Genomic DNA, 16,620 nt, shown 5'->3' with positions numbered 1-16,620 from the left:
CTTGCTCAGATTACCTCTGAGCAAGTTAGAGACAGAAACATATAACCCCCATCAAATAAATATTTCTTTCACAAAAGTTTAAAGTTGTTCCATCCTATTTAAATTATTATTCTTGGGACGCCTGGGTGGTTCAGTGGTTGAGCGTCTGCCTTTGGCTTAGGCCCTGATCCCGGGGTCCTGGGATCGAGTCACTCATCCGGCTCCCCATAGGGAGCCTGCTTCTCATTCTGCCTATGCCTCTGCCTATCTCTCTGCGTCCCTCATGAATAAAAAATAAAATTAAAAAAAAAATAAATTCATTATTCTTGGATACTTCTAGGAAGTTTCACAGTGTAATCAGTTCTCTGCCTATTTCAATAACAAGAAAATAAATTAGCAAATGATTATCTTTAACTCTTTTGTAAATTATAAAAAGTATATGACGTTTTAGGCTGGCAAGAGATAATTTTTGTTTGTTTGGCTGTAATTAATAAAAAATACACAAGCATAATGAAAAGAATAGAAAAACTTTAAAAATCACACATAATTTAGTATAAATAATAGCTAATAGATATTAAAATATATGTATCGGCTCTCCCAGGGAGGCGAGGAAGGCAAGCGGTGGCGAATTTAAGGGACACTGAAGGAACAATGAATACAATAAGGAGAGAGCTGCTGTGCATGCTGCTGCTGCTTTGTGGAGCAGCCCTCCCGCACCTTGCCCAGCCGGGAGATCCACACACCATTCAGAAGAGGAGCAGATCCTACAGAGAGGGAGCTGCAGAGACGAGAAGCCCCCGACGCTGTTCGGGCCGAAGGAGTCGTGGCCGCGGCCGGCCCCGGGGCAACCGCGTGGAGGCCTGCAGGTGCGCGGGCGGCCGGCCGCGGGGCCACCCGGTGCGCGTCACAGGCTGCAGCGGGCCCGGGTGCTTCAACGGCGGGACATGCCGGCAGGCTGTGTATTTCGCGGATTTCGTGTGCCAGTGTCCTGGAGGGTTCCTGGGGGAAACGCTGCGAAATAGAGGCCGGTGCCACCTGCTACAAGGACCAGGGCATCACCTCCAGGGGCACGTGGAGCACGGCGGAGAGCGGCGCCGAGTGTGCCAACTGGAACAGCAGCGCGCTGGCCCTGAAGCCCAACGCCATCCGGCTGGGCTCAGGAATCACAATTACTGCAGAAACCCTGATGGGGACTCAAGGCCCTGGTGCTACGTGTTCCAGGCAGGGAAGTACAGCACGGAGTTCTGCAGCACGCCGGCCTGCCCCGAGGGGGGGGGGGGGGGGAAGGACTGCTACTTTGGAAAAGGGTCAGCATACGTGGCACCTACAGCCTCACTACATCTGGTACCTCCTGCCTCCCGTGGAATTCCAGGGTCCTCGCAGGCAAGTTCTATACAACTGGGCCTGGGCAACCACAATTACTGTCGGAACCCAGATGGGGATGCCAAGCCGTGGTGCCATGTGCTGAAGGACCGCAAGTTGAGCGGGAACGCTGTGACGTGCCCCAGTGCCCCACCTGTGGTCTGAGACACTACAAGCAGTTAGGGGAGGGCTCTGCGCAGACATCACCTCTCACCCCTGGCAGGCCGCTCTCTTTGTCAAGAGCAGGAGGCCACCAGGAGAGAGGTGTTTTGTTGTTGTTTGTTTGTGTGTGTGTGTGGGGGGGGGGGGGGGGTACTGATCAGCTCCTGCTGGGTCCAGTCTGCCGCGCACTGCTTCCAGGAGAGGAATCCTCCCCACCACCTGAAGGTGCTCTTGGGCAGAACATACGGAGAGGTCCCTGGAGAGGAGGAGCAGAAATCTGAAGTAGAAAAGTACATCATCCATAGGAATCTGATGACGACACTTACAACAACGGTATCGCGCTGCTGAAACTGCAGTCGGATTCGCTACACCTGTGCCCAGGAGAGCGATGCTGTCCGCACCGCCTGTCTCCCCGAGGCCCACCTGCAGCTGCCCCGGCACTGGACAGAATGTGAGCCGTCTGGCGGCGGCAAGCACCACGCGTCTTCTCCTTTCTGTTCTGAGCGGCTGAAGGAGGCTCATGTGAGGCTGTGCCCATCTAGCCGCTGCACATCGCGGCAGTTGTCTAACAAAACCATGACGGACGATATGCTGTGTGCCGGAGACACACGGAGCGGTGGAAACCAAGCCAACCTGCACGATGCCTGCCAGGGTGACTCGGGTGGCCCCTTGGCGTGCATGAAAGACAACCGCATGACCTTGGTTGGCATCATCAGCTGGGACATTGGCTGTGGACAGAAAGATGTTCCAGGTATATATACCAAGGTTACTGATTACCTAGACTGGATTCAAGACAACATGCAACTGTGACCAAGGACATTGAATTCCCTGAAATCATGGGAGACTCTGCTTCCTCCACTTGAGAAGACACATCAAGCCGAGTGCTTCTTCACAGAGCTGAGCCACCACACAGTGTAAGTGGGTGGCAGGGCAGGGGAAACCCAGAGGAGAGGCGAGAGGATAGGTTTTCCTAGGTACTTCCTGTTTTAGAAGTTTTCAGGGCTTAAGATCTGATCTCAGAATGTCTGTCCGCCGAGAAGACGGATAAATGCCAACCCCTCCTGGAAAACCACCTCGAGGGCAGAAGAGAGGTAGAACAAAAGCCCCACTTCCTTCTGTCAACATGAGAAGCTTTGGAAGTGGGACCTGGGACCGCAAAGATAAAAGCATGTGTCAGTGAAAAAATAACGAGGTCCTTCAGGAATGAAGGATTGCTTTAGAAATGGAATGTCTATTTATAGGTCACAACGAAGCCGACAGGGGCCTCCTAATAAGGGATGGGCTGGCTGGCCAGATCATGTTCCTCAACACCACCTTTTAAATCAAATATTTGGCTTTTCCCTTTCTCCACTCTATAGCTCTTGGAAAGAAATCTTTTTGTGTATAGTGTAAGTCCTTTTCTTTATAAACTTCATAATAAAACGGAAGACTTGTATCATTTTAATAATTGATAAACTAGGATTTAGTATATTTATATCAATCTGTTTTTACTTGTTGCCACACCCATGTATCATACTGTGCTGAAATAAATTATTTTTCACATATTTTCCCAAAATAAAATATAAAATAAAATATATTTATCTTCATAATATTTTAATTGTGACATACAGAATTCCTATAGTTTTTTTCTTGTTGCAGATACATTGTATTATAAAATACTTTACTTACTTAAAAGTGGAGGTTTTGGAAATGAAATATGCAACTTTTATAACATACCTCTGAATTACATTATGAAAATGAAACATGCATTCTTTCTTAAAACCTGCAAATATTTTAAAAATGCAGATTCTCCCATATTATATATTTTATACATATATACATGTATGTGGCTTTGATTTACAACATCAAGATAAGCAAAATAGCTTTATAATGATTTTATTCTTATTCATAAATTGACTTATGAATAAGAATCTATACAGTGAATCAAATTACTTTAGCACTGTAAGTTTTTAAATAAATGATCGAAAAGCAAAAATGCTTCTTTTGGCTTTCAACTTTTTTTTTTTTTTCAAATTAGTACAGTTGCTTGAGAATATGAAAGATAGGCATATGTACAGTTCCTTAATTATGATTATTTCTTTTTAAAGATATATGATTTTTTGAAGTAATAAGTATTAACATGTATATGTGTGTGCATTTCTAATGTTTTTCTGACTATACACAAAATTTTAAGGTTTGCTAGATCCTTTATTAGAAAAATAGGTAAAATCTATAATTATTTGTCATAAAAGGAGCCCAAGTTTTGTGTCTAGAAGTACTCTTGCAAAAAGAAAAAAAATAAGAAAGAAAGAAAAGAAAAGAAAAGCATTTATTTGAAAATCACTAAAAAAATTTTGGACGGTATGAGATTTTGCCTTAATCAACCAAACAATTTAGCTTGCCACAGTTTCATAGATGTTAGCAGGAGACTGGTGACTCCTGCGTCAAGGACAAAAGCATGGTAGGCAGTATGAACTTAATTTTTGTGTCTGCTTTCTCTTATCACCTAGTTCCCATAGTGGGAGATTCAGAGGAAGGGTCACCGGATGTTTCATATGTGGTGGTTTGTGTTACAGGTGGAGAATCCTGATCACAGGAAACCCCAGTGTTATAAAGAGGATAACTGTTTGTGAAGGGGTAACTGTCTAATCTTTGCGCTGAAGGAAGATACTGTCTTATAATCCTGGTTAGGAAACACATCTGCCTTCCATCCCAGAAGAAGACACTATCTCTAACTTCCAAGTCCTTTTACTATACAAATATCTTTCAATATAGTCATTAATGTTTTTTCACAAAATATATAGACATACAAGAATCTCATTGATAATCATCCCCTATTGGGGCACCTGCGTGGCTCAGTGGTTGAGCATCTGCCTTTGGCTCAGGTAGTGATCACAGAGTCCTGGTAACGTGTGTCTCATCGGACGCCCCACAGAGAGTCTGCTTCTCTGTCTGCCTATGTCTCTTCCTCTCTCTTTGTGTCTCTCATGAATAAATAAATGAATTCTTTAACAAAACAAAACAAAAAAGAATCATCCCCTATAATCTTATACAATGATAACTACATATAATAATACCAGGGATGTTTATTGCTTTGAGGACTTACAAAACCAGTAAAATTTGAACTTTAATAATTTACTGTAAGTAAATAATAAACCAAAGACCACAATTTCACAAGTTAGGTCAAGTAAAAGATTCTGAACAGAGCAGCCATTACTAATTAAAATTATAAATATTCACTTCAGTAATAAATTAGATTGTAAGAACTTCAAGGTAAAAATTGGACTTTAATCACTTTTGTAATCCTTTAAAATTAAACAGTATACCTCATACTTATTAGCTGCTAGTAGTAGATGTCTCTTATTTTCAAATTCTCTGCATCAATTACTTTGGATAAATGCCCACCTTTACACTGTGTGAGTCTGGTAGACTGCCAATAACCAGACCCACAAGAGGCCAAAAGTCTTAGAACAGTAACTGGCACAGAGAGAGTACCATTTAAGTATTTGTTACATTAATAAAATTAAACCAAAGAACTCTACATGATGTCATGTTTAATAAAATCATGTTGAAATTATATCAAATCCTATTTATTCTCTAAATTTTTAATAAAGAAATCACTAATTCAAAATTCAAAATGTACAAAATAAGGCAAGATTCTTTTTTTGTTTGTTTGTTTAAAGATTTTATTTACTTACTTATGAAAGACACAGAGAGAGAGAGAGAGAGAGAGAGGCAGAGGGAGAAGCAGGCTCCATGCAGGGAGCCTGATGTGGGACTCGATTCTGAGACTCCAGGATCACACCCTGGGCATGAAGGCAGGCACTAAACCACTGAGCCACCCAGGGTTCCCTCAAGATTCTTTTTCATATTCTTGTCCTTCAACCACATAAATTAATATAGGCCAAAAATATTATTAATGATTTTTTTTCTTCTGGAAAAATTTTATACATATATAATAAAGATATATATACAAAATAAAATATATATATATATATACAAACATTTAAAAATGTAAAAACTGCTGATTTCTTATTTCTAATATAAATAGTAAGAAACAATACACTTTATTCTAATCTTGCACATTTCTCTTAAATATGTATCTAGGAGAGCATTTTACATTCAACACATTTGGAGTTTTCTTATTTTTTTATAGCCCTATGTTATGCCCTTTTGTGGATTTACAGTGATTCATTAAACCAGTACTCTGTTGATAGGCACTAAATAATTTCCAGTATTTTGCTGAAAATGAAAAATTCACAATTAACTCATTTTATATCTGTGCAGAAGAGCTGTAGAATAAATTCTTGGAAGTGGAATTTCTTGATCAAAGTGTCCCCCTACCTGTTGTGGTTTGTTGCTGTTGTTGTTGTTGTTTTTGGTGGCACAGATTGCCATAGATGATATCTATAGATTTGTATTATAAACTTCCTCCAAGAATCCATGAGAATGCCTATTTCCCTATACACTTGCCAACAAAGCATGCTATAATATATTGAGGTTTTTGCCAATTTGGAAAGTAAAAAGTGGCATAGAATGCAATTTTAGATTGCATTTTTCCTACTGTGAATGAAATTGATATTATTTTATAAAATTAAGAGATATTTATACTTCCTCTTTGGATAATTATATACCACTTTTGAACATATATTTCTTTTATGATTTGCCTTCCATATTCATTTTCTAAGGCTGTTGTTATAGTAGCATAACTGGGTGACCCTGAAATGTGTTAATTATGGAGACCAGAAATCCAAAATCAGGTGTATTGCAGGATGATGTTCCTTCTGAAACCTGTAGGGGGATCTTTCCTTGCCTCTAGCTTTTAGTAATTCGCTGGCAATCTTTGGTGTTCTTTGGCTTGTAAATGTATCAGTCTAATCCCTCATTTTTATGTGACCTTTCTCCTGTGTTTCTTCACATGGTCCTCCCTTTGTGCATTCTTGCAAACACTCAGGAAAAAAAATAATACAAGTTCTACTCAAAATCTTCCCAAAAATTAAAAGGAGGGAAAATTGTCCAGCTCATTTTTTTACATCAGCATTCCTTGCTTTTCAAATCAAAGACTCTGTAAGAAGGTAACTATAGCTTAATATAATTCAAGAACATGGATATAACTTCTCTAATTAAATTTTAGCAAACAGCATCCAGCAATATTTGTAAAGAGAATAATAAATACATCATGACTAAGTGTACTTTATTCTAGGAAGCCAAAGTTCATTTAACATTCAATTAAATCATCCTCGCACCTATTTTTAAAGTTTGAATATTTGCTTGCTCTTACTTGTCCTGAAAATAGAGTTTGTGGTTTCATTTCTTTACTTGCTCTGGATAACTTTTGGATGATTTCCGTAGGACAAGGGTGGAATTTATACAATATGTCACAATGTTTATTCTTCTTACATTAAATTTTAGCCAGTTAATTAAATTAATTTTAAATAGCTACATATATATAATACAATATATTTGATAAAGCTAATTCGACATCAGTATGATCAATATTACTTTGCCAGTTTCTATTTTTTCTTCATTTTTAAAGAATTCTTTCAAAGCTTTCATTGATTTATAAACCTACTTATTTAGATTTTCTATTATAGACATCTTTATGGTTACACTGTAATTAAGGTATATAACAACATAAAGTAATTATATGTAAACATCATGCTATTTGTATTAGGCGAAAATGGGCTCCCAAAGATATCTATATGCTAATTCTCATGTGTTACCTTACATAGTAAAGATGTGTTACATAAGACTGTGTTATCTTACATAGTATAAGGGACTTTTACAAATGAAATTAGATTAAAAAATCTTGAGGTAGGATGGCTATTCCAGATTATCCAGGTGTGTTTGATATAATCACAATGGTCTATATAAGGGGCAAGAATAGCAAAGCAGGAGAAAGAGATGATACAATAGAAGCAGAGGCTGGAGTGATACACTTAGAAGATAGAAGGGGCCATGGACCAAGAAATGCATCCAGAAGACATCTAGGAGCTGCAAAAGTAAAGGAAACAAATCATTTCCCTGACTCCTCTAGAAGGAACATAATACTGCCAACACCTTGATGAGACTAAAGACCTCCAGAAGTATGAGAGAGTAAATAAATCTGTGATTGTGCTAAGCCACTAAGTTTGTTGTAACTACAGCAGTGATAGAAAACTAACACATCACCTAAGATATAAAATATGAAATACGAATGAACCTAATCAATGAGATATGTACCCATCTCCGGGGTTATCCTTTCTTTTTTCTTTATTATTAACTACTTTCATGATTTTGGAATGCATTATTGCATAATTTCTGTGAATTTACCAAAGACAAACATGACCAAGTGATAGTTTATTGCCTTCTTCAGAGTAATAGAGTGGGAACGCTACATGTAGTTGCCCAGTTTGACTCTATTTTTGGGTTTTTTTTTTTTTTGTGCTGCAGCGTTGCATGTCAATTAGTTCTCATAAACGGTATGTGTATATAACTCATGGGTTCGATTTCTATGTCTGAACATTAAGACTTTAGGCAGATGATTCTTCACATTCTAATTTCTCCTCTTGCAGTTAGACATGGATGTTATGGTGACCAAAATTCACATATGGAATTATTCTGAGGGTTCCATAGATTCAGAAATCTCCCTTGGTTTCTCATGGTAAGTAAATACACTAGTGGAGGAGGAGTGGGATGATGAAGTAGGGGATAGAGATATCTGAGTAGATAGGGATGAAACAAACAAATCATAACCACAAATCGATCTGCAATTCTGTAACTGTGGCAGGATACTCTTTCAAATGTATCTAGGGAAACTGTTTTGGTCTGCCTTAAATCTTTGAAGCATTATACTCAAGACAGTGATTCTCCTTAGGATACATTCTACTGCCACATATTTCATCTGTGTCTATGAATTAAGTTGGATACCCAATATTTTAGTCTATTTGGGCTGCTATAACAAAATATCATAGCCTGTGTGGCTTATAAACAACAGAAGTTTATTTCTCAAAGTTCTGGAGGCAGGAAGTTTGAGATCCCAGTGGCAGCATAGTCAAGTTCTGCTGAAGGAACCCCTTCTGCTTTTTTCTCACTGTGTCCTCACATGGTAAAAGGTGCAAGAGGTCTCTTTTATAATGGTACCAATCTCATTCATGATGATTCTGCCTTCATGACCTAATTATCTCTCAAGGCCTTACTTCCTAATACTACCACATTGCAGTTAGGATTTGAACATATAAATTTGGCAGGGGTAGGGTGCAGAGGGAGGAGACATTCATTCTATGGCATTCAGCATAGTTCACATGAGAATTACAAGGAACACTCATGGAGGTGAAAACTATGTACTGAAAGAATGGCAAGTTCTAACCAGGTAATGTCAGTGGAGAGTACACATAAGATTAGATCCTGAAGGTGTTGTACCAAGGAGGAGAAATACAAGGCTCAATAGGATCACTGTATTAATATGGAAGTGGTTACAAGGGATTAGTATTAGAATTAGAATTTCAATATTTTGGCTGAATCCCAGGGGAATAGTTTTAATAATCTGCTAAAGATAAACTGAATGTGGACTCAGTGATGGCATACAATTAATGAGCTTGAAATGCCAGCTTCTCCCTGGCATACAATAGACGATGGCCAGAGAGGTGAGAGTGTTGGAATGGAAATATTATGTAGAACCTGCTTACCCATCTTCTAAAAACTCTTTTAAAAGAACTTTTAACCAGTTTTTAAACTAATGAATTGGTCAGGAGAAAGTAATATTCTTATAGTGCTAAGACATTCTTAAGTGCATTTCTGTAGCTCAGAGATGATGATGATAGGGATACTGAAATGGAAATAGTTTGGGGCTCCCTGCTCAGCAGGGAGTCTGCTTCTCCCTTTCCCTCTGCCCCTCACACTCGTCCTCTGTCTATTTCAAATGAATAAATAAAATCTTAAAAAAAAAAAAGGAAATAGTTTTCTTGAAATCAACAGAAGTATCAGGGTCACAAAAGAAGTACAGGTCAAGGGCAGCCTGGGTGGCTCAGCAGTTTAGCGCTGCCTTCGGCCCCAGGTGTGATACTGGGGACCCGGATCTAGTCCCACATCAGGCACCCTGCATGGAGCCTGCTTCTCCTTCTGCCTATGTCTCTGCCTCTCTCTCTCTCGCATGAATAAATAAATAAAAATCTAAAAAAAAAAAAGAAATAGAGGTCAAGTTGTCATGGAGTATAATTGATTTATATTCTACATTATAAACTAACTGATATAATACTCATAATAAGGTGGAATGAATACATCACAAATATTTTAATCCCCTTATCAACTTATAAAATATTAATAAATAAAACAAAAAATGTGTATCTCAAATATAAATAGAAGAGATAAAGTAGATAAGAAATATAATTGATCTAATCAGTAAACAGGACAGGAAAAATGGAACTAAAGATAGATGAAACAAAAAACAAATAGCGAGTTGGAACAATTAATCCTAAAAATATTGATATATGTTAAATTTAAATAAAGTAAATATTCAACTAATGAGAAACAAGATGTTGCACTTGTACCTCTCATCCTGTAGGAAGAGACACAGCACTTTACGGATGTCCTTTGGTTTTGGTTCTGTTTTGTTTTCTTCAAGATTTTATTTATTCATTCATGAGACACACACACACACACAGGGAAAGGGAGAGAGAGAGACAGGCAGAGACACAAGCAGAGGGAGAAGCAGACTCCATGCAGGGATCCCGATGTGGGACTGGATCCAGGTCTCCAGGATCACACCCCGGGCCAAAGGCAGGTGCTAAATCGCTGAGCCACCCGGGCCTCCCACATCCTTTGGTTTTCCTGACATTTCCTATATATGGACATCCTCTATAACTTCTTTACTGTCTACTCTTGGATGTGACCTGGAAACAAACAATAAAAAAAATGAGGTCTGCAGAAAGTCCTGATTGTGATGGAAGATATTCTAGCACTTGTTCTTTACAATGCAATGTATCTCACACTCCATGACTATATGGGGGGTGGGGGGTGGAGGGGGGAGAGGTACAGAACTCTAGCAGGCCAGGATAGTTACAGTGAGTATCTGGGTTTTGAGGTAGGTTCAGAACCTCTTCTACTGATAATTAGTATCCCTCTGAAAAGTAGGTCCTGGAATATTTTTCTTCCAGTCATAACATAGTAACTGGTTCTTGGCTTGGTATGTTGCCTTAAACATCTATGAAACTGGACAAAATGTATAGTTCAATTGTTTGCAAGCATTGTATAAAGAGAAGTAAAAGTCTTTGGTCCTTAAGAAAAGGAAAATAAGTAATGTAAGCTCAGATACCCTAGCGTTTTGCTTGAGGAAGATGAAGTATAAGCTGAAGATTGGGGATGAGGGCTGCTGCTCAGGTGGAAGGAGGTGGAAACTATGCAGGTGGGAAGGAGGGAGTGGACAGAGTCTGAATGAGGATATACATAATTTTATGATCAAAGGTTAAAATGTCTTTAGCCAAAGGCTGGGATAGAAAATTAGAAACAAATCTAAATAGAATGTTAAATATCTTTAAATAATTCAAAGGAAATAATTAGGAGGAAAGTGGACTTAAAAAGAAATAGAATGAAAAAAAAAAGAAATAGAATGAAAACACAGTTACAGAGGTGCTGGAGTGGCTCAGTTGGTTAAGCTTCCTACTCTTGATTTGGTCCAGGCTGTGATCTCAGGGTCATGAGGTTGATGAGCCTTTTAGAATTCTCTTTCCCTCTCCTTCTGCCCCTCCACCCCAGCTGGTATGCATGTGCACTCTCTCCTTATCTCTCTCTAAAGAAAATAATTATAATTATTATAATTATAATTATAATAATATTTTTAAAAGCAAGTATATTGTTATTAAATTAAATGTAAGTGTATTAGGCACTCCAAAAAAAAAAAAAGGCAAAAGTTCTCAGCCTGAGTAAAAGAGCAAGCCCTGATTTTATTCTGTATCAAAGAGACAAAAAAGTAATAAGTAAAAGTATAGGGAAAACATATACCATGCTAAGAGAAAGCAGAAGAAAGTTGGTGGGGCTGTAAAGAGTATTATCAGAGACAAAGAAGAACATTTCATAATGGCAAAAATTTGATTCACCAGAAAAATATGACAGCCCTAAATATGTATGTTGATAATATCAGAGCTTTAAAAATAGACTAAATTTGACAAATCTAAATGGAGAAATAGACAAATTCACAATCACAGCTGGAGACTGTAACATCACTCCGTCTAATTTTTGAAACTACTAGACCAAGAATAAATAAAACCAGCTGGGCCCAGCACTAAGCCTGTAGATTAATGGTATATGGCTGCATGAATGAGCCCAGAGACCAAGAGCTTATTTCCACTTCCTTATTCTTTTTTCATTTGTAGGTAAATTGATTTACTTATATGGAACAAACCTGTAAATTAAAATATCCTTAATAAACTGAAAAACATTGTGTTGACTCTATATTCTAAAATATGAACAAAATATGTATTAAAATCTTTGAATCCAAATAAATCAACAAGAGCATATAGTTTTGAACACTATCGACCAACTTGACTTAAATAATTTTTGTAGTGTAACATGTACAACCACTACAGAATATACATTATTTTAAAATGTACATAGATAATTTACCAAGAAAGACTGCATAATGGGTCAATGAATATTGAGAAATTTCATAAACTCATGATCTCACTGAGTAATTTTTTTTTCTGATAATAATTATATCAACTTAAACATTTATCCTTCAGGAGTGAAGGTTCTCCATGGTAACGAAACCAAGTAAATTATTTTATCCAGATGGTTTGCTAGACTGTAAGGCAAGCATAAATTAGGTTTTAAAACAAAGGAGCTGGGGGATCCCTGGGTGGCTCAGCGGTTTGGCGCCTGCCTTCGGCCCAGGGCATGATCCTGGAATCCTGGGATCCAGTCCCACATCAGGCTTCCTTCATGGAGCCTGCTTCACCCTCTGCATGTGTCTCTGCCTCTCTCTCTCTCTCTGTGTCTCATGAATAAATAAATAAAATCTTTAAAAAAATTCTCTCTTAAAAAAGTAATAAAAAATAAATAAAAATAAAATATAAAATAAAACAAAGGAGCTATCATTAAAAACTTGAGTTTTATAACTATTTGCAGAAGACAAGTATTAAATATTTTGTGCTACTTTTTTGCACCTCTCTTATTTCTAGTAAGGTTGATTATTAATGCACACGTTCTTATTTCTAGTAAAGTTCAATATTTTTATGATTTTTAGTACTTTATTTCTTTCTCATATTCATTGTGAATTGCACATTGTGTGTTTATTGTACTTTTAACCTGCAGGGAAGTTTATGTATTTTGGTTTCTTATCTTTAGAAGTTTCCATGTTGAAAATATCTTCTATTAGTATTATAGGATGACTTTTGATGTATAGATATCTTCAATTTCAGTGTAGTTACACATAGGATATTTTCCTTTATGCTTGACTATTTTAAGAAATTCTAGGCTATTGGGGTGCCTGGGTAGGTTGAGCGTCCAGCTCTTGATTTTGGCTCAGGTGATGATCTCAGGCTCCTGAGATCAGGCCCAACAGTGGTCTCCATGCTCAGAATGCTTAAGATTCTCTCTTTCCTTCTCCCTTTCTCCCCAACCCCTTCTCTCTCTCTCTCTCTCTCTCTCTCAAATTAGTAAATAAATCTTTAAAAAGAAAAATTCTGAGCTATTTCATACTGTGTGCTTAAAGTTTTAAACTTTTGCTTTTTCAAGCATAAACAATTGGTATCATACAATCTGCATGTTTATGTGTGCATGTGCATGCACATATGTGTGTATTTGTGTATGATGTAAGTAAGGTAGCCATCCTTTCCTTCATCAAATTGCAATGCCAGTGAAACAGAAAGCAACCGTCCATGTATGGCACAGTACTATTTTTAACAATTATTGGGACTGTTATTTTATTATTTTTACAGATACCTAATAATGAATAATTGCCTAAATTAGGCTCTAATGATTTTTCTAATGACTCATATTCACATTCTGAGTAGGCCCCTTGACTTGTTTTTGAATTGTGCTTTCAATTTGGCTGGTTCTTGCATATTTCAACTGTTCTGCTGAGATGTGCTGGCAGCAGAAAATTCTGATTATAGGTTTAAATGTATGATATGTTGACCAAAGGAATGAGAAAAGAGAAAATGGAGAGAAAAGAGTCATTTTCCTGTCCACAGAAAGATGTGTGGCTTACAAAATCCCAAGTATGTGTGTAGCATTTACAAGACCATTTGAAAGTATATTTAGAGTAAAATGTCTACATATGAGTGAATATTACAGTAATTTCTACAAAAGATAAAAATTTATAGATATTACCTTTTTTTTAAACTAAGAATATGATAAAACTAGGTCATCTCAGGTAGATTTCAGTTAGTAACTTGGAATGTGTATTTATATCACTTTTTGGGAACTTTATATAACAGATTTTAAAATGTAAAGGCTTTTCTAAGAATACTGCATTATAATAGTGGTTATAACCAGATAATGGAGAAGAATACTAAATTCTATTATTCATGAAAATTTGCTGCAAAAGTAAATTTAGAAATAACACATTTCAACCCTTCAGTGCAGTCCTAAAATTAGCCCATGACATTTTATAGGTAGAGCAAAACTCAAGATAAATACAGCGTTGGGATCAAATGAAATTGTTAACAATGCCTATAATGAAAGAGAAAATTACACTTTGGTTATAGGGGGCTGAGAGGAGACCCACTGGACTGAAAATGCTAAATTTAGATGAGGAAGAAATAGTTCCATCTTTGACCCAGAAGGACTGAACACTAAATATATTCTTTCATTCACAATAGAGAAACATGTGGTTAAAAGAATTGCAGCTCAATTGTCCTCCATAAAAACTATTTCCAAAAGTAGAAAATGAAACCGCCTGATTATTTATAATAAAAGATGTGCAGACAAAGAGATTAGCAAAGAAAAGGGATTGGCTTTTTGAAGAAAGTGGATAACGTCAATGGAATGCATATGTGAAGGAGAATTTTTAACTTAGATTCCATGTCACTATCACATTTTCACATAATTATTAATGACCACTGCTATTCCTGCTGGCATGTATTGAGTGTTTATTCTGTGTCAGATAGTACGTTAAGTGTTTGTATAGATCATTTCATTAATTGAAAAATTTCCATTGGTTAAGTGGGATTGACAAATTTATTATATTGACAGGGTAACTGAAGCTGAAAGGGGTTAGTTTGCTTCAGCAGGGTCATATTATATGAGGGTGATAATTTCTGACTTTAGATCCAGGCAGAATGATTCAAGACTTTTCATCATGACACGTTTTGGAACCTCCCTTTTTCCTATGGAATTATTATGATAATATGTAATGTGCATAGCTGAACTATGGAGAAAAAATAACCAGTGAATGTTAGTTCCCATGAACCCTAAATTACCACCTTGACCTGCCAATCTGGGAGTGAGCTAACGGGTGCCAGGTAATAAGAGATATTCTAATAAAATTCACTTTGTGTTGGCAGCAATAGAACTTTTAAAATACTACGATTATTTCTCCAGTTTTTAGCATTACTTTGGAATTCAAGTGGCCAAATCCCATGTTAGCTTCTACCCTATAGCATAAGGTCCATGCTAATTGGATGTTCTACATGGAAAGTTTTAGAGTTCCAATTTGCTACAGAAATAAAATAAATCAGAATAAAATGCTGCATCTCCAGAGATATTATAAGGATTTGTACTTCCATGAAAAATATATGAAATTATTCTTGTCACATATTTTATATATTTTTAGTTTTACAAGTGGAAAAGACTGAGGCATCTTGTAGATTTTGATAGATTAATAAAAAATATTGATGATTTATATTTCATTTGCTACCCCAAATTTAAGTCAGTTGCTGACATTGGCTTTGAGCCTATTGATGTTGTTAATAACTGTCTATCCTTTTGAAGAATAGGAACCTCCAGAAGTTTTCGGATGACAAGAGCATCAATACATGTTTTCATAGTATTTTATTATTAAGTCAACTCCCTTATCTGTGATTCACTACGTTAGTTTGCAAAGTACATCTTCTCCTCTCTACTAGACACTTTTGTCCTCTAGAACATATATTTTGTGGTAATGTACATTTAGAAAAGTACCTTGGAATTCTTGATAAGATGTGTGAGGGAAGCAAGAGATACACCCCGAATAAATACAGAGAAGTTCCTATGGCTCCTGTGACCTGAGTCATATAGAGATAGAATGAAAATGAAAAAAAATAATCGCCATAATTTAGGCCCCTTATTCTTTTTAAAGGAATATGTATACTTCTTTCTAGTTCAGTTTTGATTGTTTGAAGCAACATTTAACACATTTAGATTTTTCATTAATACCTATTTATCAAATGAATCAAAACATTAATCACTGAGTAGGATCCTAAGAAACTGAAGGCTAGAAATAAATAAATAGGGTAATGACTAAGTACTCTTCTGGGCTTGGTATTCACTGACATAGAGGATTTGAGAAATGGATGAAATTTAAGATGAAAGATGAGTTGAGTTTAGAAATATACATTTTCAGTAAAATCTAGATATAAAACAAAGATGTATGGTTGGAACATGTAGATTTGGTGTTATAAACATCCTCAAGGACAATCATGCCATGGTACAAAATAAAATCTCTAAGGATAAAGTGTATGAAGAATGAGTTAGAGGGGTGAGGGCTAGAAAATTTTATTGGATAGTTGGGGAGGAGGGTAATTTTCCTTCTATTCTTCTGAGTTACTGGCTGAGACCACTGTGATAAAAGTAGATTTAAAAAGAGAAATAACAAATAGAGTTTTACTAACACGTATACCACATGCATGCATGGGAGATATGGAGGGAAAAATGAGTAACTTTCTGAGATGCCTGGGAATTTCGAAGTTAAATACCATCTTTGTTTTTTTTATTCATGAGAGACACAGAGAGAGGCAGAGACACAGAAAGAGGGAGGAGAAGCAGGCTCCATGCAGAGAGCCTGATGCAGAACTCGATCCTGGGACTCTGGGATCATGTCCTGAGCCAAAGGCAGATGCTCAACTGCTGAGCCACCCAGGCATCCCACTTACTTATCATCTTAATATGGAAAAGAGAGTGAAGATGCAGGCCTCTTGGGGTAGAATAATTATTTATTTATTATTATTTTTTTAGGAAAGATAA

At 37.0% G+C, this 16,620-nt stretch overlaps 1 pseudogene; it reads left to right on the top strand.

The window, feature by feature from the left end:
• The first annotated feature begins 630 nt into the window (after positions 1-630).
• Positions 631-2,433, top strand: LOC140608339 (tissue-type plasminogen activator pseudogene; annotated as a pseudogene).
• Positions 2,434-16,620: the final 14,187 nt, after the last annotated feature.

The sequence above is a fragment of the Canis lupus genome, chromosome 17, assembly GCF_048164855.1.
Source record: "Canis lupus baileyi chromosome 17, mCanLup2.hap1, whole genome shotgun sequence".
Lineage (NCBI taxonomy): Eukaryota > Metazoa > Chordata > Mammalia > Carnivora > Canidae > Canis > Canis lupus.
The sequence above is the reverse complement of the archived record's forward strand: the minus strand, read 5'-3'. Positions and strand labels throughout refer to the sequence as shown.